This window comes from Chlorocebus sabaeus, chromosome 21, assembly GCF_047675955.1.
Source record: "Chlorocebus sabaeus isolate Y175 chromosome 21, mChlSab1.0.hap1, whole genome shotgun sequence".
NCBI classification, from domain to species: Eukaryota; Metazoa; Chordata; class Mammalia; order Primates; family Cercopithecidae; genus Chlorocebus; species Chlorocebus sabaeus.
Window position 1 is genome coordinate 121,950,069 of NC_132924.1, and position 27,835 is coordinate 121,977,903.

A 27,835-nucleotide genomic window follows, 5' to 3' on the forward strand; every position below is an offset into this window, starting at 1 on the left:
GGCAGTTCAAAGTTCCTGGTGAGCCCCACTTTTCGGAGAAGGAGGAGGAAATGTAAGGGGTGTTGCCTCAGGCTCCACTACAGAAATAAAAAGACTGAGAAGAACACTCTGGGGCTCTCCGTGACTTTTGACAGAGAAGGTCAACTATCAGGTGGCTCTGTGGGTTAAGCACTCTCCATACCAAAAATCACACTTAACCCTCACACAGCCATATGAAGAGGGCATTATCCCCACTCCACAGAGGGGAAAATGACAGTCTGAAGATATTAAATAGCTTTCCCAACCTTGCTCAATGACTCACGCCTGTAATCCCAGCACTTTGGGAGGCTGAGGCGGGAGGATCATTTAAGGTCAGGAGTTCAAGATCTGCCTGGGCAACATACTGAGACCTCCCGGCTACCATCTCTACCAAAAAAAAATTTTTTTAATTAAAAACCAGGCCAGGTGCAGTGGCTCACGCCTATAATCCCAGTACTTTGGGAGGCTGAGGTGGGTGGATCACCTGAGGTCAGGAGTTCGAGACCAGTCTGGCCATCATGGTAAAACCCCGTCTCTACTAAAAATACAAAAATTAGCCCAGTGTGGTGGCACACACCTGTAGTCTCAGCTACTTGGGAGGCTGAGGCAGGAGAATCACTTGAACCAGGGAGTTGGAGGTTGCAGTGAGCCAAGATCATGCCACTACACTCCAGCCTGGGTGACAGAGCAAGACTTCGTCTCAAAAAACAAAAATCAAATTAAAAAAAAAAATTTTAAATAGCTTTCCCCAGCTCACACAGCTAAGAATTGACAAAGCTAGGCTTTAAGTCCCAGTCTTTCAGGCTGCAGAGAATAATTTATGTTTCATTTGATTACATCAGTGAGCTCCATTCCCTTGTGCTCATTCTTATTTTGTTTATTCAGAAGCCTCACAAAGTTAAAGGATTAGAGAATCCAGTTGTGTTTTGTCTGGCAACCTTACTGGGTCAAAGTTCAAGTATGTAAGGGCAGTCGTCTCAAAATGTGGTCTATGGACCACAGTCCAAAAATGTTACCATTCTGCCAAGAGATAAATACGAAAAACTGAGATTAGCAATGTAGAAACTTTTAAGGCAGGATTTTTCAACCTTGGCACTACTGATTTTGCGGCCCAATAATTCTTTGTTGTGGGAACCATCCTTTGCACTGTCGGATGCTTCTGGGCGTCTCTGGCTTCTGCCCATGAGATGCTAGTAGCATCCCCCTCCCCAGGGGGGACAAGCAAAAATATCTCTGCTATTGTCAAATGTTCTCGAAGGTGGAGGGGCAATTCTGGTTGAGAAACACTAACCACTGTTTAAAAGCAATTTGACAGATGAATGGTATGTCTGCTCCATCTAATAATTTTTAAATTGGACCTTGAATTTTGTATGTTTCTGTTGTTTTTTAATTTCATTTTACCAGTAATTCATTTTTATTGATTGTATTAAAGTATCAGTCTGTAAGCCATTGGAGAAATAAAAAGCAAAACAAAACTGGTCTTTCACCATGGATGGATTTAGAAGCCCTGACGGAGGAAGAATACAACATCTATGTGTAAGAAGGCCGCTGAGAGGAGACAGAAGATATCCCAGCAGATTCTTTTCCTATCTTGTGGCTTGTGAACCTAAATATAATCTTTTTAAAAATATATATATATTTTAACAATTTTTTTAAAATATGTGAACCAAGCACATGGTACCAAATTGAAAAAGCACAGCCCGGCCAGGCATGATACTTTATGCCTGTAATCCCAGCACTTTGGGAGGCGGAGGCCGGCGAATAACCTGAGGTCAGGAGATCGAGACCAGCCTGGCCAACATGGTAAAACCCCGTCTCTACTAAAAATACAAAAAGTAGCCAAGCGTGGTGGTGCATGCCTATAGTCCCAGCTCCTTGGGAGGTTAAGGCAGGAGAATCGCTTTAACTGGGGAGGCAGAGATTGCAGTGAGCCAAGATCATGCCATTGCACTCCAGCCTGGGTGACAGAGCGAGACTCCATCTCAAAAGAATAAATAAATAAATAAATAAAAATACAGAAATAAAAACACAAAAATTAGCCAGCGTGGTGGCAGGCAGCTATAATCCCAGCTCCTTGGAAGGCTGAGGCAGGAGAATTGCTTGAACCCAGGAGGCAGAGGTTGCAATGAGCCAAGATTGCGCCACTGCACTCTAGTCTGGGTGACAGAGCAAGACTCCGTCTCAATTTTTATTTTTATTTTTTGAGATGGAGTCTTGCCCTGTCACCCAGGCTGGAGTGCAGTGGTGGGATCTCGGCTCACAGCAACCTTCACCTCCCAGGTTCAAGTGATTCTCCTGCCCCAGCCTCCAAAGTAGCTGGGATTACAGGCACGTACCACCACACCCAGCTAATTTTTGTATTTTTAGTAGAGACAGGGTCTCACCATGATGGCCATGCTGGTCTCAAACTCTTGACCTTGTGATCTGCCCGCCTTGGTCTCCCAAAGTGCTGGGATTATAGGCGTGAGCCACCGCACCCGGTTTTGTTTTTTTTTTTTGAGACAGAGTCTTGCTCTGTTGCCCAGGCTGGAGTGCAATGATGCAGTCTTGGCTCATTGCAACCTCCACCTCCCCGGTTCAAGTGATTCTCCTGCCTCAGCCTGCCGAGTAGCTGGGATTACAGGTGCCTGCCACTATGCCCAGCTAACTTTTTGTATTTTTAGTAGAGATGGGGTTTCACCATGTTGGCCAGGCTGGTCTCAAACTCCTGACCTCGTGATCTGCCCGCCTCGGCCTCCCAAAGCACTACCATTATAGGCATGAGCCACTGCCCCCAGCCGCCCAATTTTTTTAACATGTGGACCAAGCACATGGTAACAAATTGAAAAAGAACAGCCCCCAGTGACTTTAGAGTTATTAAGTTCTCATCCTCTGCAAGATTTTTCCTAGTCTATGCAGACAGACACACCTTCATACTTCCTCTTTCTCTCCCTCTGATGATGGACTTTCAAGGAGTGGCAGATCTGTGGCCACTCTGAGCAATGCTGCAGCATCCACCTTGTACATGCAGGCAGGAATCAGTTTTGGTAGACGATTCTGCAGCTAGATTACTTTCAAGCTCTTTGCAATACTATTTTGATTGTCAACATCATCAGTGTCAGCCCCGTAAATTAATATATCTTTTTCTGATTTCTAAAACAATATATACTTATTATAAAAATTCAAATGTCACAGAAATATTTAACTCTAAAAGTAAAAATACCCCATAATCTCACTCTTCCCTGTTCCTCACCATAACCCCCATGGTGACAACACATTTCTGTCGCTGGAAGCCATCCAGTTTGTGGTACTTTGTTAGGCAGCGCCAGGTGACAAATGCACCTATAGAAAACAGGTGACACGAGATGTGTCCCCCCGTCACCTCTCTGAGACTTTTCCCACAGCATCAAATGAGCAGCAGGGCAGGCATCATGGGACCGTAGGGAGGGCTGAAACCTGGGGTCTAGTCTTCCAGAGTTTTTCGTGTGTGTGTGTGTGTGTGTGTGTGTGTGATCACATTATATATTCTGTCCTAGAATTAACATCCTTAGATATTAAACGTTACTTACAAAATGTCCGCAAAGGTTTCCGGTACTAAAGCAAGAATAATTCAAACAAATCTATTTGTAAAGCAAAGTATTACTGATAACACATTTATCCAGATTTTAGAAATGTGAAAATCCACCGATGTGTAGCCATATGGTAGTCTGTTTGTTTCCTTGAAATTCACCCAGAAGGATTGTTCTCATGTAGTATTTATTAAAATGTATGTTTTCTGCCTAACATTGTTGAAGAAAACAAATATTTCCCTGGACCAGCCTAACCATCTTATTAACTGTAAATTGCATTATCTGAAATGCAATCAATATTCTTCTGGTATACAGTGCTCCTAACATATCATTCTAAACCACATTAATAGACAGAGAAGCCTGCATAAGATTCACAGGCTTTGTCTTGTCTAGCTATTGTTCAGATTTCTTCATTCAAACCCTGCCATCTGAGCTGAGCATTAATTATCACTGAGTGCAGGAAAAAAATTGCCACTTTAAAAAAGCAAGCATTGATGACTACAGGTAAATAAATGACACTGTCAGGTTTGGATTCCCAAATCAAACATTCCTTCAAAGAATATTTTTTGAGCATGTTTTACATTCTAAGCCTGAGCTGGGTGCCATGGGTGATACAAAAACGATTAAAATAGAGTCTCTGCCTTGCCAAGATTTCTTAGGAGGTAGTTTCCTTAAGAAAGAATATACTTAAAATTAAAAAAATATATATTTGGTGACTTAAGCTCATGTACTGGGTATCAAAAAATTATTGAATTTCAAGCAAGCATTCTTGCTGCTTTGGTGCATATTAATATCTTCTCAATATAGACGTATCTCACCTGACAGATTAGAATATTTTAGTTTCCTTAATATGAATTTCTGCTAAATAAATCCTTCTATTATAAAATCAGATAGGATTTCTGAAAAAAAAAAAAGCTTTATCTTTGAATGAAAGAAAATTATTATTTAAAAAGCAAGCATCTAGAAATCACACGTACTGAAAATGGATGCTTAGCATTGTACAGCATTTAGCAAGTACTCAAAAAATTTTCATTATTGAATTAGTATATTAATGATAATAATATTGGCCATATTTTAAAAGTTTCTCTTCATCTTTAAAGGGCGTATCTCCTTACTAAAGCTGACTCTGAAAATGCCCTCATGTCCTCACTGCAAAATGAAACCTGTCTAAATCCATCCCGAAACCCTGACAGTGTCATCTGTGTCTGTTTCACGTCCTAGTCCCAATGTATATAGTGTCGTTCCTGGAGCTTTGGGATTCTGTTAAATTCTACTTCAGCTTTAGACCTCTATGCATGTCTAGCTGTAACTCTCAAGCAATTTCTTAATGAGTTCTCCTTTAATTCCACTTCTAAAACTTACTTTTGTCTTATCAGTTTATCAGGTAAAGAGACAGAAAATAGTTGATTAGTTTCCTGAGACTAGAGTCTAATATCCAAGCCTTCCTATGAGTGCAGTAGCCTCACTTCTAAAAATACATTTCTTTCCTCTCACAATTAAAAAGCAATTAAAGTCTGAATGCACTTTGAAAAAATTAAAAGTTAAAAATAAATAAACAAAAATACACTTTTCTCCTAAGTCATCTGGTGAATCTGACCCGACAAACACCATCATGGCTGTCACCGGGAGGCAGCTCCAAGGATTCCGTGATTTTCACTCATTTTCCTTGCCAGGTAATTAGAGATGCCACCGCTACGTACCGTCTGATGGAAAACACATCTTTATGTGTGCAGATATGTTTTAGGTTACTGGAAGTGCCCTTTAAGATGATACACTTTTTGAGCAAATAATTTATATTAACTTTACAACACATAACTGAATCTTTTCTATTGGTTCTGAACTTTTCCTGAAACAGCTTTTACGCTATCTCTAATCGTATCCTGGGCCTTTGTTAAAACGACAATCTTTTTAATTCACTGAAACTCTACTTTTGATGTCAGATCCCTGGGGAACCCTGGTCTGTGTTTCCCAGTTCAGGTTGGTATAGGTCTCTCCCTCAATCTGTCTCTCTCCTGTCTCTTCTACCTCCCTCCTCTCTCTGGAAGCCTCTTCCTCCTCCTTCCAAGTTCCTAATGGCAGTGATAGCTCGGCATTTACCTAGCTTTTTGTGTCTTTCTTTCTGCACTCAGAGTTTACAGCCAAAAAGCCTGTGTCCAGTGGGCATGTTAGAGGCCTGTGAAACAAGAAGTCCTAGTTCTACTACTCCCTAAAAGAAGAAACTCACTTAAACCACTTCCATAAAACCCCTAGCTAGAATTAGCTAAATCTTCAAATGTCCAGGCCTTAGGTTACAAGGTGTCCCTTAGCAAGGGACATCTGTAGAAACTTTGGTTTGATTTCAGTACTGAAAAAGACAGTCAACTGATGTCATCAGCACACCTAAATCTCGGCCTCACATGCATACACTCTGCCCACACACAGCCCACATAAACACTCACACATGTACACATACACACACACACACACACACACACACACACAGAGTCACTAAATTTATGAGGTTTCAGGCCTATGGAATTTTGAATGACATCAGCCATGTCTACTGTAATTTCATGGGCTGGCAAAACCTGCAGATGAAGAATAGCAAGTTGTTTTAACAGCAGCCAGTAGGGTGGTACCACCACTTCCTGCCGGGGCGTCACCCCGTGGTAAATCCGCGGGGACACCTCTCTCCCCTGTAACTATCCAGGATTGCTCCCCAGCAGGGTACCAGGTCCTCCCACTAGATCATCCCTTCTCAGAAGTTTCTGGCACACCTAATACTGTTATTTACCAAGGGCTACCTATGATATTTTTTAAATGGAGTAAGGAGAGAAAGTGAATCACATGCGTTTGATTTGTTGGGAAGGAAAGATGAAAACTCGAGTTCCATCCACAGCCTGTTGTTACGGGTTGAACTGTGTCACCCCAGAAAGATATGTTGAAGTCCTAATGCCCAGGACCTACGAATGTGGCCTGTTTAGAAACAGGGTTTTGGCAGATGTAAAGAGTTAAGATGGGATCATGCCACAGGATGACGTGCCCCGAATCTAATGTGATGGATGTCCTTATTGGAAGAGGAAAGTGGCTGTGTGAGGCCAATACAGGGAGCAGGCCACGTGACAAGGGTGGCAGAGATCCAAGTGCTGCCGCTGCTGGCCAAGGAACACGAAGGAGCACCGGGAACATGACTCTGCTGACACCTTGATTTCGGACTTCTGGCCTCCAAAACTGTGAGACAACACATTTCTGTCGCTGGAAGCCATCCAGTTTGTGGTACTTTGTTAGGCAGCGCCAGGTGACAAATGCACCTATAGAAAACAGGTGACACGAGATGTGTCCCCCCGTCACCTCTCTGAGACTTCTCCCACTGCATCAAATGAGCAGGAGGCCAGGCATCATGGAACCGTAGGGAGGGCTGATGAGACAACTGGGGCAGGAAAAACCCATCAAACCCAGGTTCTATTTGGGTCTACTCAATTGTGTTACCAAAACAGCTGAGGAAGAGCAGGGTGCTCGTTCGCCGTGTCATTGGGTGTTTAGTATCTCTCTCTGCACGCATTCCCACACTCTGAGCACAGCAGCAAATGGAAGTACACAGCACACACGGTGCCGCCTGTGGGAACGCCCAGCCGGCTCAGCCAGCACTACTCTGGCACAGCCTGGCACCACCCAGCTATGGCCTTGCAAAGAAGCTTTGAAGGCAGCACTGATTTTACTCCTCAAAATGCCAGATGAAATAAAGACAGGCCAGGCACAGTGTCTCATGCCTGTAATCCCAGCACTTTGGTAGGTGAGGCAGTTGGATCACCCGAGGTCAGGAGTTCAAGACCAGCCTTGCCAACATGGTAAAACCCCATCTCTATTAAATATACAAAAATTAGCCAGGCGTGATGGTGGGTGCTGGTAATCCCAGCTACTGGAGGCTGAGGCAGGGAGAACCACTTGAACCCAGGAGGCAGAGGTTGCAGTGAGCCAAGATCGCGCCACTGCCCTCTAGCCTGGGCGACAGAGCAAGACTCCATCTCAAAAAAAAAAAAAAAAAAAAGAGAAGAAACAAAGACAAAGTTTACTTAAGATAACAAAAAAGCAAAGTCTATCTACGGTGTTCCTAAAAGGATGAACTGACCTATATCATTTTCCAGAAGGTGTGGGTGTCCATCCCGCATCAGGCTGTTTGTGCCAGCTGTGTTGGCCTTGATGATTTGCCTCCATCCTTCTTTAATTTTGATTCCCAAGTAATTCCTGAATATACTCCATTTTAAAGATTCAAATAACACAGGAACATACAGGAGAAAAGGGAATGTTCCCTCCCCTCCCCCGTGGGACCTCCTCCCTTCTTTGTATTTCTGTATATAAACATGTACACAAGCACACAGAGAGAATTTTAAAACATAAGTATCATTCTTTCTATTCCTAAGCCTCCGTAAGCCCATAGGGCTTCCTTTTCCTCTTAAACACATCCTGTACAATCTGAAATGTTTCACAATATACTATCTTCACACAGTGCTCTTAAGAGTCGTAAGCTTCTATGAGTTAGGTTGGGGGGTCGATAGAAACTGTTTGTCAGTGCCATTTAAAAGCTATTTTATTTAACTTTAGAACACTTTCATTACACAATTATATATAATATAATGCAGATCCTATGACAAATGAAAATGGCTATCAAAAAAAGGTAAGCAGTAACCTGAAGCTGACAGCAATTAAAGTCCATCTTTGCTATGAGAAGAATGTCCAAAATGCTCACAAATGCTACTCATTTCTATCATTTCTATAAGCTCCATGATTAGAATTTAAAGACTGCAAACTAAATATGGACTTTATAATGATTCAACAAGCTACAGATTGAACTTACAAAAATAGTTCCCTTCTTCCTTTAGGTTACCGCGCAGGTCTTGCCTGACTCTGAGGCTTGCGTGCCTGGAGTCATTTTTAAGTCCTCTTTCCTTTGCTCTCTGTAGGCAGCTTATCACCCAGTGAGCTCCAGAAAGGAGTGTGGGCCCTGACCTTCCTAGAGCCAGCGGCAGAGCCCTCGTGGCCTCTCCTCTGGATTGTATCTGCCACCTCCTGACCAGGGCCTCTGTTTAGTCTCTTCTGCTCCAAGCTCTCTGGTACACGGCCCTAGAACACTTCCAGGTCCAATCTTCTTTGCCACGCCACATGAGATGAAATAGGGTGGGAAGTTTTACTGGGTAAAGATTTCAGGTCCATCTAGTTCTCATAAGAAAAATGTGGCCATGACTTTCAGATGCTCTGTGACCACCTTCTCATGGGCTGGTTGACTATCAGGGAATTCCTAGGAATTGTATATAATAAGTACTTCTTTTTTCTTTTTGAGAGGGAGTCTCAGTCTGTTGCCCAGGCTGGAATGCAGTGGCGTGATCTCAGCTCATTGCAACCTCCACCTCCCAAGTTCAAGCGATTCTCCTACCCAGCCTCCTGAGTAGCTGGGATTACAGACGTGCACCACCACGTCCGGCTACTTTTTTTGTATTTTTAGTAGAGATAGGATTTCACCATGTTGGCCAGGCTGGTCTGGATCTCCTAACCTCAGGTAATCCACCCGCCTTGGCCTCCCAAAGTGCTGGGATTACAGTTGTGAGCCACCATGCCTGGGTGAGAATAAGTACAATTGTATGGGAAGAGTGATCCCTTATTTTCCATCATATTCCCAAGGACACCCTTGACTCCACAAAAAAGCATAAGAACCACTGACTTTGTGTATCAAAAGATCACTGAATTTCAACACTGGCCAGAGGTCAGATTTACATTGGCCATTCATTCATCCCTTCATTCACTCAAATAAAGGCTATCTTAGAACAGTGACAGGGCCATGCACCGTCCTCCAGGATCAGTCATTTATCAGGGCAGATCACGAGATGGGAACACACCTGTAGAACTGTGACTTTTGAGGAAATGTCTTGGAAAGGTTCAAGGTTATAAACTTGGCTCTTTATGGCCAGGTCATTTTCAGGATGGTGTTGCTGAGGGAAGCAAAGCTAACTCATAGATTTTGAAGAGAATGAGAAGGCTCTGGCCCTGTGAAACTGTGGAGAATCACCAAATATCACCTTCCTCCAGAAACTGGTTTCTCCTGGTGGCCTTCTAAAATGGGTTGAATGAGGAGCTCCCAAAAAGATGTATCTGCTCAAAGCCTGTGGATGTGACCTTAGCTGGGAAAAGGGTCTTTACAGTTACAATTCAGGATCTTAAAATGAGATCACCCTGGTTCAGGATGATCCCAAAATCCAATGACAAGGATTCTAATAAGAGAGGAGAGGCAATGCAAGGATGGGAGCAGAGAGTGGAGCAATGTGTCCACAAGCCAAGGGACAGTAAAGGTTGTAGGCCACTGCCAGGAGCTGAGAGAGAGGCTCTGGACAGGTCCTGCCTGCAAGAACCCAGAAGGAAGCCACCCTGCTGATACCTTGATTTCAGACTTCCAGCCTCCAGAACTGAGAGAGACTAAACTTCTGGTTTTTGTTTTGTTTTGTTTTGTATTTTCGGGGTTTTTTTTGAGACAGAGTTTTGCTCTTGTTGCCCAGGCTGGAGTGCAATGATGCAATCTCAGCTCACCGTAACCTCCGCCTCCTGAGTTCAAGCGATTCTCCTGCCTCAGCACCCTAAGTAGCTGGGACTACAGACGCATGCCATCACACCCAGCTAATTTTGTATTTTTATTAGAGACGAGGTTTCTCCATGTTGGTCAGGCTGATCTCGAACTCCCAACCTCAGGTGATCCACCCACCTCAGCCCCCCCAAAGTAAACTTCTGTTTTCTTAAGCCACTCAGGCGGTGCTAATTTGCGCCAGGAAATGAACGGACCTCCCTGTTTCTGTGGACATGCCATTTCTCTGCTCACTTCCACCTTCACCCCTCTCCAAGTCAGACCACAGCTTAAAGCAGCCAGCTGAGGGCTTCCCTTCTCTCCATTACACCCTCCTCCTTAGAAGGGCACATGCCCACCTCCGGGTAAGCAGTGGCTCATTTCCTCACCCCCATTAGTCTTGCTTTACTTTTTAATTTTTTTTTTATTTTTATTTATTTATTTATTTTGATACAGGGTCTCACTCTATCACCCAGGTTGGGGTGCAGTAGTGCAATCTCGGCTCACTGCAACCTGGAGTTCCCAGATCAAGCAATCCTCCCACCTCAGCTTCCCAAGTAGCCGGGACCACAGGCAAGTACCACCATGTCTGGCTAATTTTTTTTTATTATTATTATTTGTAGAGACAGGGTCTCCCTATGTTGCCCAGGCTGATCTCGAACTCCTGGGCTCAAGGGATCCCCCTGCCTCAGCCTCCCAAAGTGCTGGAATTACAAGCGTGAGCCACAGCGCCTAGCCTCAGTTCTTTTTTGAGACAGAGTCTCGCTCTTGTTGCCCAGGCTGGAGTGCAGTGGCACAATCTTGGCTCACTGCAACATCCACCTCCTGCGTTCAAGTGATTCTTGTGCCTCAGCCTCCCAAGTAGCTAGGATTACAGGGGTATGCCACCACGCCCAGCAAACTTTTGTAATTTTAGTAGAGACAGGGTTTCGCCATGTTGGCCAGGCTGGTCTTGAACTCCTGGCTTCAAGTGCTCTGCCCGCCTCAGCCTCCCAAAATGCTGGAATTACAGGCGTGAGCCACTGTAGCCAGTCAGGCTCAGTTCTTGATTTAAAAATCCCCAGTCTGTGGGCTTTTCCCTGATCACCCACTTCACCCTGGGCCCTGCCACACACCCAGTCTGCCTCCTTGCTGAATTTCCCCCGTCCCATAACACCTACGACCATCTAACAAGTTACTATTCTAAGAGTGTCACTTTCACATCTCCCTAAGCAAAAAACAGAAAAACCCACAATGAGAGATGAGATTACAAGGGATGTTTATCTCCCTCTTTATACTATTCTGTTTTTTCTAGTTTTTCTATGTTAACGTTTTGCTCTTTTTTTTTTTTTTTTTTTTTTTTTTTTTTTTTTTTGAGACAGAGTCTCGCTCTGTCGCCCAGGCTGGAGTGCAGTGGCACGATCTCAGCTCACTGCAAGCTCCGCCTCCCAGGTTCACGCCATTCTCCTGCCTCAGCCTCCCGAGTAGCTGGGACTATAGGCCCCGGCCACCACACCCGGCTAATTTTTTGTATATTTAGTAGAGACGGGGTTTCACCGTGTTAGCCAGGATGGTCTCCATCTCCTGACCTCGTGATCCACTCGCCTCAGCCTCCCAAAATGTTGGGATTACAGGCGTGAGCCACCGCGCCCAGTCAACGTTTTGCTCTTTTTATTATAAAAAGTTATGGAAAATAAAGCTCCTGAATGCTTCCCTCTCGCCTGCCAAATATCTTCAGGGGCCCACCCCCGAGAGCCCTTGGCAGCCGGACCCTCACTGCTGGCATGTCCTTCGTTCCTTTTCTTCCTCCTTGAGTGATCTCCATCTCTCTGTGTGCAGCCAAAACTGAACTCTGACCCACACTTCACTGAGACAGTCTCCCTCGGATCCCATGGAAGGAAACCAGATGGGCCAGAATTATTTCAAGGCATGAGGGGCAACAGACAGAGACAGATGGAAGACATATGTTAAAGTCACAATCAGACCAAGTGAGAATCCCTAAAGGCGAGTGCTTAGGTCTCAGTTACATTACTCACTCCAGCATTCTGAAATTCTTTCTCCTCACTCTATTATACTTAATTTAAGCTTGGAATATCGCACTAATTTTTCTCATTGCTTACTTTTTTTTAATGCTAGTGTGCTCGTTGGGCGTCGCTATTCAACAAACCATGAGAAATCTAAAATGCAAGCCCTCCTCTGATGAGAAGTGAAATTGATTTTTTTTAAAGCCATTTGGATTCACCAGAAACAACTGTCTTTTAACACTTGTCTGAACTCCTACCTAATTATTTTTAGGGCTTTGGGCTAAAAAGCAAATTGCATTATGTTCTTCTAAAAGTATATACTTACAGAACCATCTGTAATCCCTTCAAAGCAATCTTTGCAAGTCACTACTGGAATATATAATGCTATAAATTCTATTAGATCATAGAGTCACAGGGCTGGAAGCCATCTAGAGAGCCAACAGATCATAGGCCTCCTGCTGTCTTCAAAACCACATCTTAAGTAGGCCAGAAAATAAATGACCAAATGTATCTTTTCTGTAAATCCCTTTCTGCTTCCACCTCCCACCCTTAAAAATATTTTCAGGTAGAATGAGACCAAGTCCATAAACATCTAAATTTAAAAAGGGAATTGGGCCGGCCACAGTGGTTCATGTCTGTAATCCCAGCACTTTGGGAGGCTGAGGCGGGAAGATCACCTGAGCCTGGCTAACACGGTGAAACCCCATCTCTACTAAAAATTCAAAAATCTAGTTGGGCAAGGTGGTGTGCACCTGTAATCCCAGCTACTCGGGAAACTGAGGCGACAGATACACTTAAACCTGGGAGGCAGAGGGTGCAGTGAGCTGAGATCGTGCCACTGCACTCCAGCCTGGGCGACAGAGCGAGACTCCGTCTCAAAAATAAATAAATAAATAAAAATATAAAGGGAATTGGAGAAGAAGGTGTGATGGTCCGTAAGTACTTTCCCCACTGGGAACATCTGCACGGATCACAGGTAAACACTCAGGGATGGGCCCCACCCTTTCTTCTCTCCTTATCACCAGGTTATCCAACAGGGTAGGCACCAGCAGCCAAGCCTAGTCCAACCTGGATGATCCCCCTGCTCAAATTCCCAAGGCAGGAACTAGCAGTAAGAAGAGACAGACTTCGTGACATCTACATGAAAACAATTGCTTCTTTTATCTCCAAGGCCAGATTCATTCTAACTTGGGCATATGCTAAGAAGCATTTTTTTTATGGGTAAAAGCAAGTCAGGCCCTATCCTAAAATGAAAGTGTGTATTAAAAGTCGCAGTCTCCTGGCTGGGCGCGGTGGCTCACGCCTGTAATCCCAGCACTTTGGGAGGCCGAGGCGGGTAGATCACGAGGTCAGGAGATTGACACCATCCTGGCTAACACAGTGAAACCCCGTCTCTACTAAAAAGACAGAAAAATTAGCCGAGCATGGTGGTGGGCGCCTGTAGTCCCAGCTACTCGGGAGGCTGAGGCAGGAGAATGGTGTGAACCCGGAAGGCAGAGCTCGCAGTGAGATCACTCCGCTGCACTCCAGCCTGGGCGAGAGAGAGACTCCGTCTCAAAAAAAAAAAAAAAAAAAAAGAAGTCGCAGTCTCCTTCACTGGCATTATCCCATGCTCTCCTTCATTGTCAACCTCCTTCCCAACCCCAAACCCCTGCTTTTTCCACCTCTCTTCTTTTTCAGACCCCACAGGACCTTCCCCCTCCCCTCAGTCTAACAGTAACTCAAGATTCACTCACACAGCAAGTGTTTTTTGAGCACCTCTCATTCCCCAGACACTGCACTGAGCACTTTTCATAAATACCCTCTCCTTTAATATTCACAGTATGACTCAGGTAGGTACTGTACTCGCCCTCATTCAGCTGATAAAGGAACCGAGGCGCAGAGAAGGTGAGTAACCTGCCCAAAGGCACAAGCTGGTGAGCAGCAGAGGAAGCCAAGACCTGAGCCCAGGAAGTCCAAGGTCAGTGGCCCTGCTCTGGGCGGCCTCCTCATTAGGCCTCCTCCCAGGCATGGGACAACCTCTAGGGGCCTTCTATTTATTGACGGTTGTGTAACCTTGAGACCAGCCCACACTGGGCCTACTCTGTTGATAACAAAATGGTCAGTTACCTTGAAAATACAACACAGCCAAAAAGATCGCACGTCATGGAGCCCAGGCAGACGCAATAGAAAAAGCTGGACACTCTAACAACATCCAGAACCTACGATTCCTCGCTTCAGAACCAAGAAGACTGGGACATGACCGGAACCCGAACTTCAGAACTCTTCCAGAAGCGAGGTGTCCAGTCGCCGGAAGATCCGGGTCTAAGATTGGCCTCCACATATCTTACCATAAATGGCCAAATCTGAAGCCTTCCAATTGGACCCTGTCCAGTCAACATTCTCAAATCCTTTCCCTCTCCCTCCGTGCCCAGAAACTTGCCCCAGACCCCAAGTCAGGGAGACAGATTGAAGCCCAATTCCCATCTCCTTGCTGGCAGGTTTTGCAATAAAGCCTTTCCTGTCTCAGCCAGGCACGGTGCCTCATGCCTGTAATCCCAGCACTCTGGGAGGCCAAGATGGGAGGATTGCTTGAGGCAAGCAGTTCGAGACCAGCCTGGTCAATATAGTGAGACCCCCCCCATCTCAAAAAAAAAAAAAAGGCCGGCCGTGCACAGTGGCTCATACCTGTAATCCCAGCACTTTGGGAGGCGGAGGCGGGTAGATCAGCTGAGGTCAGGAGTTCCAGATCAGCCTGTCCAGCATGGAGAAACTCCTCCTCTACTAAAAATACAAAAATCAGCTGGGTGTAGTGGCACATGCCTGTAATCTCAGCTATTCAGGAGGCTGAGGCAGGAGAATCTCTTGAACCTGGGAGGCAAAGTTGCAGTAAGCCGAGATCACTCTACTGTGCTCCAGCCTGGACGACAAGAGCAAAACTCCACCTAAAAAAAAAAAAAATTTTTAATTAATTAATTAAAAAAAAAAAAAAAAAAACGCCTTTCCTGCCTAGCTGTTGGCTTCTGTGCACATAGGGCAGCGAGCCATTGATAACAGCAGTGGTGCAAGCATTAGGAAGTATAAGATGCTGGGAGAGTATATGAGGAGAGGACCTGACACCATCTGGGCTCAGGGATAGCTTCTTGGAGTGGGGAGACAATTAAATTAGGGCCAGGCAGATAGGAGAGTCATCAGAGAAAGAGGTAGGAGAGGAACGGTTCCAGGAAATGAATTCCTTCATGTGTTCATTTACTCTCTCATTTGGAGTTTGATACTGAGTTGCCAGTGATTGCTACTTTCTCAGTGGCACTGGCATCTGCAGACTAGAACCTGGGCAGGAAGCAGAGATTCTGACAGTCATGCACTCATTAACGCTATCAACATTTGTCGACCCTAAACTGTGTCATTGTTAACCTCAGGCATCAAGAGTTGCTGGGGCTTATTTGACAAATGGATGAGAGACCTTCCCTTCCTTCCTGAGATCTTCACACAAAGTCCACCTGGCAGGTGAGGCCAACTCTGGATGAACGTCCTTCACTTCACTTCATCCATTAGTTGTTTTTTTTTTTTTTTTTTTTTTTTGAGACGGAGTCTCACTCTGTCGCCCAGGCCCGAGTGCAGTGGCCGGATCTCAGCTCACTGCAAGCTCCGCCTCCCGGGCTCACGCCATTCTCCTGCCTCAGCCTCCCGAGTAGCTGGGACTACAGGCGCCCGCCGCCTCGCCTGGCTAGTTTTTTGTATTTTTTAGTAGAGACGGGGTTTCACCGGGTTAGCCAGGATGGTCTCGATCTCCTGAACTCGTGATCCGCCCGTCTCGGCCTCCCAAAGTGCTGGGATTAGAGGCTTGAGCCACCGCGCCCGGCCCATCCATTAGTTTTTAATGCCCTTTCCAAGAAAAAGAGGCCAAGTGCACCAGACTCCTGCTGCACCCAGAGTCTGAGCTGCTCTGTACCACTGTATCCTCAAACTTGTCCTGGAAGACAGAATGGACGTGACGGTTCCGCCAAACAGCCCACCCCTGCAAACATTCGTCTAGTGTTTGCTTTTCATACTTAAAAATCAAGCACTCTGGAAAGCATCTGCAATAATGTATACTGTGTTGGTCTAGGCAGTTGGTTACACGGGTGTGCACACTATGTAAAAATTCATTAAGTTGTGCACTTAGGAGGTGAGCATCTTTTATGTCTTTTTCACAATTCAATTAAAAAGTTTATTTAAAACATCAGCCAATGCAGTTCACTTTCTGGTTCTCATTAGCATTATGGGAAAAGAGAATATTTGAGCTGGAAAGGACCTCTGAGAGTAGCTAGACTAGCCTTTCCCAACATGTGTTCCGTGGAACCCTGGCCCCAAGAGATTGTCTGAAAAACAGAAATGTATATGGGTCAAATAAATGTGACAGATGCTACATACTATTTGTTTTAGGGATTCACAATATCAGCTCCAAAACAGAGCTCATCAGTCTCCACACATCCCGCCCTCCACCTCATAGTCTCCATGTCAATATCACTTTTTCCATACTCCAGGAAATGGTATCCACCCAATGGCACAAGCCAGAAATCTGGGAATCGTTTCTGATTTTTCGCTTTCTCTTGCTTCTTGCAATTACATCTCCAAAACTGTTCTGAAATCTGTCCACTTTTGCCCCATTTTCACTCCATTACTCAGAACCACCAGCGTCACAACGTCTCTCCCCTACAACAACACCTTGGGCCTCCTAATGGTTCTGCCTCCCTCTCCCTCTTCTCTACAAAGCAGCCAGAAGCTCTCAGAAAAACAGAATATCACTCCCCTGATGAAAATCTTCAGTAGTGCCATGTTTCCTTAGAATAAAGTTTGAAATCCCTAAAAAAGCCTCTGAGCTCCCTATCCATCTTGCTTCAAGCTGGACTTCCCCAGTGTCTCCAACGTTCCACACTCTCTCAATAGGGGCATTTGCTCTTTTTCTCTGCCACTCTCGACCACAACCTGGGCAACTCCTCCTCATCCTGCGGGGCTCAGCACTTCTTTGAGGATGCCCCTTTGCCATGCACTCCCATTTTCAGTTTTTGGTTTTTTTTTTGAGACGGAGTTTCACTCTTTTTGCCCAGGCCGGAGTACAATGGTGCAATGTCAGTTCACTGCAACCTTGGCCCCCTGGGTTCAAGTGATTCTCCTGCCTCGGCCTCCCCAGTAGGTGAGATTACAGGCACCCACCACCATGCCCAGACAATTTTTGTATTTTTAGTAGAGACCAGGTTTCACCATGTTTGCCAGGCTGGTCTTGAACTCCTGAGCTCAGGTGATCCACCCACGTCGGCCTCCCAAAGTGCTAGGATTACAGGCGTCAGCCACTACACCCAGCCCCGGATTTCCTCTTTCATAACATCCTTGAAATCCATGGCTTGCTCAATGGACATGGACTATGTTGTCATTCAGGGCTCTACCTCTAGCAATGCCTGGCCTAGGAGGCATTCAATAAATGCTTTTGAATAAATGATAATACTGAATGTCAAACAAAATGAAAAGAAAATTCCTCTTACACTTAATATAACTGAGAATTCCCCAAACAGAGTTGACCACAACATTCTTTTCTCATTTAATTCCACCAAACTCGTGCTCCTCGGAATACTTGGTAGAAAAGCGGATCTGTTCTAAGTCTCATTTTACAGATTCTGAGGCCCAGAGAGGTGAAAAGAACTGACTGAAGTCATTTAGTCCGTTAGTTCTTGAAAGAATATAATTTGTTCTCAGAAAATAATGTACAGTGTACTAAAATTTAACTATTTTTAACACTACTTCGAGATGTTTTGAAGCTAAGAAATACCGTAAAAATTAGAAATCTCAATTAAGATAAGAGGAAAGGGCTAGGCAAGAAAGATAAGAAGCTGGTTTCTTATCACTGACACTGAAATAAATTTAAATTATTAAACAGTTAAGTGAAAATAAGAGCCAAATCTAGAAAAAAAAAAGGTAGGGGAATATTTAACTGAATTATCAATGGGACTAATGTTCTAAACTTAAAAACACTGGAAGAAACCATAGAGTAAATGATGTGACTGCTAAAAACTAAAATGTTTATGTATTAAAACATCAGACAATTAAAGGCAAGCAACAAACTAGGGAAATATTTTCAGCCTCTGCTACAGATTCAGCTAGTTATTCAAAAATTTATATTAGAGAGGCGGGGGGTGGTGGCTCATGCTTGTAATCCCAGCACTTTGGGAGGCCGAGGCAGGCGGATCATTTGAGGTCAAGAGTTCGATACCAGCCTCACAAACTGATGAGCCCCCCTACTAAAAATACCAAAAAATAGCTGGGTGTGGTGGCGCGAGCTTGCAATCACAGCTACTCTGGAGGCTGAGGCATGAGAATCACTTGAACCCGGGAGGTTGAGGCTGCAGTGAGCTATGATCATGCCACTGCACTCCAGCCTGGGTGACAGAGTGAGACCCTGCCTCAAAATATAAAATTAAATTAAATTAAATTTAAAATGCAAATTAAAGCCACAAGAAACCACTGCCACTTTTCAAATGTTCAAAGATTAAGAAAAAGAAAAATGGTCATGGCTGGGCACAGTGACTCACGCTTGTAATCCCAGCCCTTTGGGAGGCCGAGGCGGGTGGATCACCTGAGGTCGGGAGTTCGAGAATAGCTTGGCCAACATGGTGAAACCCTGTCTCTACTAAAAATACAAAAACGTAGCCGGGCATGGTGGCAGATGCCTGTAGTCCCAGCTACTCAGGAGGCTGAGGCAGGAGAATCACTTGAACCCGAGAGGCAGACGTTACAGTGAGCCAAGGTCATGCCACTGCACTCCAGCCTGGGCAACAAGAGCCAAGTTCTGTCTCAAAAAAAAAAAAAAAGAGGCCGGGCGCGGTGGCTCAAGCCTGTAATCCCAGCACTTTGGGAGGCCGAGACGGGCGGATCACGAGGTCAGGAGATCGAGACCATCCTGGCTAACACGGTGAAACCCCGTCTCTACTAAAAATACAAAAAACTAGCCGGGCGAGGTGGCGGGCGCCTGTAGTCCCAGCTACTCGGGAGGCTGAGGCAGAAGAATAGCGTAAACCCGGGAGGCGGAGCTTGCAGTGAGCTGAGATCCGGCCACTGCACTCCAGCCCGGGCTACAGAGCAAGACTCCGTCTCAAAAAAAAAAAAAACAAAACAAAAACAAAACAAAACAACAAAAAAAAAAGATCATTCCCAAAAACCTCACTAAGGTGAGGCACTAATCAAGAACCCTCTGTTCATGCTCATAGTCTTTCTGAGAATTCCTTGGCAAGATGTTACAATAACCTGAAGAGTATGCTGAGACCTGGTGACTTCACTCCCAAAAATACTAAGGAAATGACCCAGTTGAGGGTGGAACTCAGATGTACGTGCTGGCATTAGGTAAAACAGTGAACACTGGAAGTCACTGGCATGTTCGCCAGTGGGGGCATGACTGAGTAAAAGGCAGGCTGGCCACAGCAAGGAAAATGAGGCCCATGAAGAGATTTTAAAGGTATGGGGAAGTGCTTGAACTTACACAGGGTCTCACTGTGTTACATAGGCTGGCTTTGACCTCCTAAACTCAAGCAATCCTCCCACCTCAGCCTCTCAAAGTGCTGGAATTACAGATGTGAGCCACCATTATAGGCATGAGCCACCATGCGTGCCCACTTTAACTTTATTTATGTATGTATTTTTATTTTTTTGAGATACAGTCTTGCTCTGTCGCCCAGGCTGGAGTGCAGTGGCGCGATCTCGGCTTACTGTAACCTCTGCCTCTTGGGTTTGAGCAATTCTCCTGCCTCAGCCTCCCAAATAGCTGGGACTATAGGCACCCACCACCACGCCCAGCTAATTTTTGTATTTTTAATAGAGACAGGGTTTCACCATGATGGCCAGGCTGGACTGGAACTCCTGACCTCAGGTGATCCACCCGCCTTGGCCTCCCAAAGTGCTGGGATTACAGGCGTGAGCCACCACACCCAGCTAACTTATATATATTTCAAGCAAATGTAACAAAGTAAGAAAATTGTATTAAGTGTGATTGCAACTAAAGAAAAATGCAAAGACAATGAACTGGAAGAAAATAACTACTCTGAGTAAGGAGCGTATCAAGTAATTTTTATTTTCCTCTTGCTATTTTTCTGCATTTTCAAATTTTATCAATAATCATATATTGCTCTTCTAATCAGAAACAGCAATGGCACCTTTTTCAGAATGCCTGTGTACCCTGGCATGTGGGCCCTGGGATGCCCAGCAACAGAAGGGCAGCCAGGAAACACTGAGCCAACACAGAGCCTGAGGCCCTCCAGGCCTACAAGGGCCAACCTTCAGCACCACGTGGCTCTTATTCCCTACTTGAATTTTCCACATCGGATTTAAATTGCAGCCACCATGCATTGGTGTGAAAGATGGTGCAGAGGCAGAACAGTCACAACAGGGCCGAAACAAGTTGCCTTCTTCCCAGCGCCACTGTGTGTCCACACCTAAGTTGTCTCATTCCTACATGTGAGCCACCTGGCCAATACAATATAGTTATTCCTCTGTATCTTCAAGGGATTGGTTCCAGGATGCCCTCACACCAAAACCCATGGATGCTCAAGTCCTTTATATAAAATGGTGTAATATTTGCATATAACCTATGCACATCCTCCTGTATACATTAAATCATCTCTAGATTACTTATAATACCTAATACAATGTAAATATTATAAACATTTGGAAAATATTTTTTCCAAGTATTTTTGGTTGGCATTTGGTTGAATCCACAAATGGAGAACCCACTAATGGCCCAGAACAGCAGCTCATGCCTGTAATCTCAGCACTTTGGGAGGCTGAGGCAGGAGGATCCTTTGAGCCCAGAAATGTGAGACCAGCCTGGGCAACATAGGGAAACCCCTGTCTCTTAAAAAATAAAAATAAATAAATAAATAAATAAATTAGGCTGGGCACAGTGGCTCACACCTATAATCCCAGCACTTTGGGAGGCTGAAGTGAGCAAATTGCTTGAGCTCAGGAGTTCGAGACCAGCCTGGGCAATATGGCAAAACCCTGTCTCTACAAAAAAAGTACAAAAATTAGGCTGGGCACAGTGGCTCACATCTGTAATCCCAGCACTTTGTGAGGCCTAGGTGGGCAGACCACTTGAGGTCAGGAGTTCAAGACCAGCCTGACTAACATGGTGAAACCCTGTCTCTACTAAAAATACAAAAATTAGCCGGGCATGGTGGTGGGTGCCTATAATCCCAGCTACTCAGGAGGCTGAGGCATGAGAATTGCTTGAACCTGGGCGGCAGAGATTGCAGTGAGCCAAGATTGCACTACTGCACTCCAGCCTGGGCAATACAGCAAGACTCAGTTTAAAAAGAAAAAGAAAAAAACACGGCCAGGCGCAGTGGCTCACGCCTGTAATTCCCAGCACTTTGGGAGGCCGAGGCAGGTGGATCACGAGGTCAGGAGATCGAGACCACCCTGGCTAATACGGTGAAACCCCCTGTCTACTAAAAAGACAAAAACTTAGCCGGGCGTGGCGACATGCGCCTGTAGTCCCAACTACTCGGGAGGCTGAGGCAGGAGAATGGCGTGAACCCGGAAGGCGGAGCTTGCAGTGAGCTGAGATCCGGCCACTGCACTCCAGCCTGGGCGACAGAGTGAGACTCCTTCTCTAAATAAATAAAAAAGTAAGCAAGCTGGGCATGGTGGCTTGTGCCTGTAGTCCCACCCTCTCGGGAGGCTGAGGTGGAAGGATTGCTTCAGCCCAGGAGGTCAAGGCTACAGTGAGCCACGATCACACCACTGCACTCCAGCCTGGGAGACACAGCAAGACTCTGTCTCAAAATAATAATAAAAAAGAACCCACGAATGCAGAACCCACGGATACGGAAACAGGGCTGACTGTAGGTCTTTCTCTAGCTGTGTGAACAAAGCTGGTTATATTCAACTAAATAGCCAAAAGAAAAAGAAGGTATTACTAGCATAAATGCTTGGATAATAAGAGATGAAAAGAGGACACAAATGTAGTGTTGGTCAGTTTTAAAACTAAAACTCAGACCGGGCGCTGTGGCTCGTGACTATAATCCCAGCACTTTGGGAGGATGAGGTGGGCGAATTACGAAGTCAGGAGCTCGAGACCAGCCTGGCCAATATGGTGAAACCCCATCTCTACTAAAAAATACAAAAAAATTAGCAGGCTGTAGTGGCGGGCACCTGTAATCCCAGCTACTCTGGAGTCTGAGGCAGGACAATCACTTGAACCTGGGAGGCAGAAGTTGCAGTGAGCCGAGATCGTGCCACTGCACTGCAGCCTGGGCGACAGAGCAAGACTCCGTCTCAGAAACCTACAAACAAACAAAAAACAACTAAAACTCAGAAAAATCAAATTCAATGGTCATTACTTAATAAATTCAAATGGGTCGGGTGCAGTGGCTCTATATTTCGTTTCTACTAAAAATACAAAAATTAACCAGGCTTGTTGGCACATGCCTGTAATCCCAGCTACTTGGAGGCTGAGGTTGGAGAATCGCTTGAACCTAGGAGGCAAAGGTTGCAGTGGGCTAGGATTATGCCACTGCACTCCAGGCTGGGTGACAAAGCGAGACTCCATCTCAAATAATTAATTAATTAATTAAGATAAATAAATTCAAATGAACCTTAGTGAGCATAGGTAGGCATTAGATTAGGTACCTTTGACCCCTACAATAATATCTGAGGTAGAGAAAGTTGCATGGGCCAAGCAATAGCATGCAGGCACATCAGCATTTAGCCTTTTCAGCTGAGAGGGAACCTGCTCCACTCTTTACAGCTGTGGTCCTACAGGAAGCTATTTATTTTGCTTTTATTTTTTATTTTTGAGACAGCATTTTCACTCTGTCACCCAGGCTGGCATGCAGTGGTGCAATCATAACTGACCACAGCCTCGACCTCCCGGCTCAGGCATCCTCTCACCTCAGCCTCCCAAGTAGCTAAGGCCACAGACACACACAGACATGCACCAACATGCTCAGCTAATATTGTTTATTATTTTTTTAGAGATAGGGGTGTCTCCCTATGTTGCCCAGGCTGGTCTCCAACTCCTAGCCTCAAGTGATTCTCCCACCTTGGTCTCCCAAAGTGCTGGAATTATAGGTGTGAGCGACCATGCCCATAATAGGCATAAGCTGGGAACATATTTACTTCATCTGATTTAACTACCTGATAGAGCTGTTTTGAGGATGAAATGAAATAATACCAGTGAAGATCCATGGAGGTACATCCCAATAAAACATTAAAGAGGCAGGGCACGGTAGCCCACACCTGTAATCCCGGCACTTTTGGGAGGCGGAGGCAGACAGATCCCTTGAACTCAGGAGTTCAAGACCAGCCTGGTGCAACAAAACGCCCCTCCCCTCACATAACCCCTTAACCTTTTTAATCAGTACTTGTTCTAATATTTCATGTAGTTTCCTTTAGGCCTGTAGGGAAGAGAAAATGCTTTTCCTCTGCACTCTCATGTTCAATAACTGGGGGCTTGCAAATTAAGCTGCAAAAGACAGGTACCTTTGACAAAAGGAAAAAAGCAGTTTATGTGTATAATACACATACACACAGGAGGCCTCAGTGATGAGTAACTCAAAAGGGTGGTTAGTATTTGGGGCTTATATACCTAACTTAGTGGAGGGAAAAGAGGGGGAAGAAAGGCCATTGTGGGAAAAACAAATGACTTTCCTTAGGAAAAACAAATAGAAGTTTTCAGGAGAAGAAACAGGAGATAAGAAAGTTTGTGAGACTGTTTGTTTAGACAGGTATGGATGGTCTCCTTCAGGACCATAAAACTTCCCTGATGAATGCATTTATGAGTAGACCTAACCCAAAGGGGGAATTTATAGCAGCCTCCTTTCTCAGAAGTCACTGCTTTTAGTCAGATAAAGGAAGCTATGAGAAAGTTTCTATGTGTTTATTCTCCATTGCCTTTAGCTCAAAATAATCCTGATGACAAAGTGTCATATTTTGGCATGGCATATTCTGAACTCCTTTAGGTTAAATAACTATTACAAAGGGAGATAAAAGGCTGATGCATTCTATTAATTCTAAAGAAAAAGATACCACTAATATAATGAAATAGTATAAAAAGTATAATTTATACAATCTAGAATGATGACTATTATGTAATTGCCACCTTAATCATAAGACAAAATCCCAAAATTGTAAGTGTCACTACAGCAATTATCCACCTTTAAAAGACAGCATTTGACAACATTCCTAATATCTTAATCTACTGCCTTTCCTAGATTAAATGTATTTTTTAATCACTGTCAGCTATCTCAATCTTTAGAAATTTTTAAGCTTTTAGTACCATCATTTTCTCTAGCACAATTTTTAAACATTTTAATATTTTAAATTTGAGGTTTTCTTCATTTTCCTGAAATTGTCAACTCAACCCTGAAATCCCCAGTATCCAAAGTTTTTCTCACTAATCACTACAGATAATTAGGAAATCACCTTGAGCCTTTTTCTGAACAATTTCCTAGGTTTGTCTTTATAGGAAGAAAGAAGAGTAAGTTCTAGGAAAACCCTAAGAAATATTTTGAATAAAATGCTTTATTTTGCATAAGTGCAGAATATCTATACAAAGTTTCCCCAAAAGGAAGTTTTTAATAAACCAAAAAGGCAAAAATATCCTTAGAAATAATTCAGATGAGGCTGATATTCCAAAGGGCTTAATTATAGAATATATTTCATGTTTTAGTTTCGGAGCGTAACTCATATGACCTATAAAACACAAGGTTCGGCCTACCTCCTCAGACGAAATCTTCTCCCTGAAGGAATGTAAGTTCATATTTTTGCTGGCATTTTTAATGTGCAAAATACTTAAGTGTGGGTAATCTCCTCTGTTCTTAGCCCTTTCATTATAAACATTTAAAACTTCTAAAGGTCACCAATGGCTTGCACTTTGCCAATCAATTATTGAAAAGAAATGTACCAGGCTCATGGTGGATTGAGAAAATGTGAGTAACTCATGGGCGATTTAAACTGCCGAAGAACTCCCAGAACAGGAATTTTAGCACACACGGGTGTTACTGGGTGGTATCTTCAAGTACTGGGGGGAAAGAGGGTACTCTTAAGGGGGTCACGTGTTGGACTCCTGTTGACTCACTCTCAATCTCTGATCAGTAGAGACCTGGGTGTAGACAATCGGAATTTCTCGGGGAAGGGGCTCCTGATGATGAAACAAAGCCGACAGGTGGTACCTGCAAATCCCCGGGGAGGGACAGGCCGGCCGGCGCCCTCTCCCTCCCAGGAGCCAGGCTTCTGAGCCCTCGGCGTCCACAAAGTCCAGACGCTGCCACTCAGCCCTGAAACTGACACGAAACGGACAAGACAAGCTGCCGCGCTTCAGCCACAGGCACGCGAGTGACTCGATTTCCTGGATCATTGCCCGGCCCGGGTCTGGCAAGTCGTGGGCTCCCAGCCGCGGCAAAGCTTTCCACCCAGACTGAAGCGCAACTCCGCGGAGACCGCGTGGCTGCGAACCACCCGCAGGGTTTACTTTCATATTTAGCTAGGCGCTACCCACAATGCATTTGTAAAAATAAAATGCAGAAAAACCTTGGTTGATTAACATAATTCTCACTAACTCTCTTAAGAGAGAGTGTTTTTGTTTTATTTTCATTGTATTTAATCAAAAAGTTCTATAAATTTTATTTTTTGTGATCATGGCATAGGCTCTGAAAACTCTCCTTACCTAGAAAAGACCGCAAATAGGCACTATAAATAACAAGGTACTCAGCGGTTGTTACAGTTGGTCCGAGTGTTGTGGGTTATTGTTAAGTTGATTTAACATTGTCTCCCCCCACAACCGCGTTTGACTAGCTTGACATTTTGCACTAATAATAGTAGTTAACAACGCTTACATAAATTAATCAAAATGCATATAAAAGTAACTTTTAGTTGACGGTTTCAATGAAAGACAAAGCATAGCAGAGTAAGTTTTAGTTGATTTGAATGACTTTTCAAGAAAGCCTACTTGGTTATAAGCTTCTTTTAGTAAGATTAACTTCCCAGCAGCATTGAAGTATTCACCTTCAAAATGCCTGGGAAGAAAATTTATAAGAAAGGAATAATTTTGTTTTAATTACCTTTGAATGTATTAAATATTGTATTCGGTTTTTAGTAAACCTTATAATCAAGGTTAATTTTCTATATATGTGTGTATATATATACACACGCATACATACACATATACATATACATACATATATGTATGTATATACACACATACATACATATATACTCACACACATACATGCATATATATATGTATACTTCCCCCCAACCCAGACGGAGTCTTGCTCTGTCTCCAGGCTGGAGTGCAATGACACGGTCTTGGCTCACTGCAACCTCCACCTCCCGGTGGTGGCTCATGCCTGTAATCCCAGCACTTTGGGAGGGGAGAGGTGGTGGGGGATCTCTGGAGTCCAGGAGTTCTAGAGACTAACCTGGGCAAAATGGCGAAACCCCTGTCTCAAAAGTGAAAAATAAAAAAGACATAAAAAGTCTATTGCTATAAATTCAATAATTGTGTAGGTGTGAGTGAGCAGATAATGTACATTTTTTGCATAAGCTTATTCATTTGTTTCACATATAAAATCATAGGTTTTAAAATCTGAGAGCTATAAGAAAAAAAAAACTTTAAGACTATATAAGTTCACAGATTCGGATCAATATCCAATTTATAACCAGGTAAGAATGGAGGTGTTCATCGGTTTCACCTCCCTGGCAAGGTGTCCTCGCTGGCATTCATCCAGCCTTTCTGTCTGCAGTCGTCAGCCGGCAGTTGGTTAGAGTTGACACTCAGATTCCATCAAAAAAGTCCAACACACTGGCTTTCTTCATTAGCAAATAAACTTGGCTGCGCTGTTGAAAAATATGCACCCTCTATTGTAAATTTGCGCCAAAAAAAAAAAAAAAAAAAAGTCCTTGAAAAAATTGGCAAAAGGGCCCTATCATTACTAAATCTCGGTAGAAGAAAAGGGCATCATTTGTTAACGAGGACCGTTCTCAGCTGAGGAGCATTCACAAGCGGCTGAGAGCTTGCTGAAAACGGGCACTTTGTGTCGGTCCGCCTTCTTAAACTATTCATACCTGATTCCTGAATGTAAAAGCCTTGAGATACAAAGCCCCCAAATTCTAGAATGGTTGGTGGTGTCTACAAAGTTAGAATACCAGAATCTTGTTCAATGTGCTAAACGTGATAGGCACTTCAATATCCACTTCAGGTGACAAAATAATCAGAAGTGAGGTCCACCGTGAAGGAAATGAACCAGAACTTAGCTTTTGCATATGTAATTTCAGCCTATGACTCAAACCCAAGAGTGACAATGAGTAAGATCAGGTTTTAGAGTGAAATAATTTTTTTACAAAAAAATTATATATCGCTGGGTGCGGTGGCTCACGCCTGTAATCCCAGCACTTTGGGATGCCGAGGTGGGCGGATCACCTGAGGTCACGAGTTCGAGACCAGCCTGGCCAACATCGTAAAACCCTGGTCTCTACTAAAAATACAAAAATTCGGTCGGGTGCGGTGGCTCAAGCCTGTAATCCCAGAATTTTGGGAGGCCAAGGTGGGCAGATCACGAGGTCAGGAGTTCGAGACCAACCTGGCCAACATAGTGAAACCGCATCTGTACTAAAAATATAAAAATCAGCTGGGCGTGGTGACAGGCACCTGCAATCCCAGCTACTTGGGAGGC

At 44.3% G+C, this 27,835-nt stretch overlaps 1 protein-coding gene across 1 annotated transcript in view; it reads right to left on the reverse strand.

The window, feature by feature from the left end:
* The window catches only part of EZH2 (enhancer of zeste 2 polycomb repressive complex 2 subunit), a 135,064-nt gene extending 109,465 nt beyond the window's left edge, over positions 1–25,599 (reverse strand). The window contains exons 1-2 of the mRNA XM_073009470.1: positions 25,334–25,599; positions 14,823–15,079 (exon numbers count right to left, since the gene is read on the reverse strand). The gene's annotated coding sequence lies outside the window, so the exon portion shown is untranslated. The remainder of the gene's footprint in view (positions 1–14,822; positions 15,080–25,333) is intronic.
* Between the last annotated feature and the right edge of the window lie 2,236 nt (positions 25,600–27,835).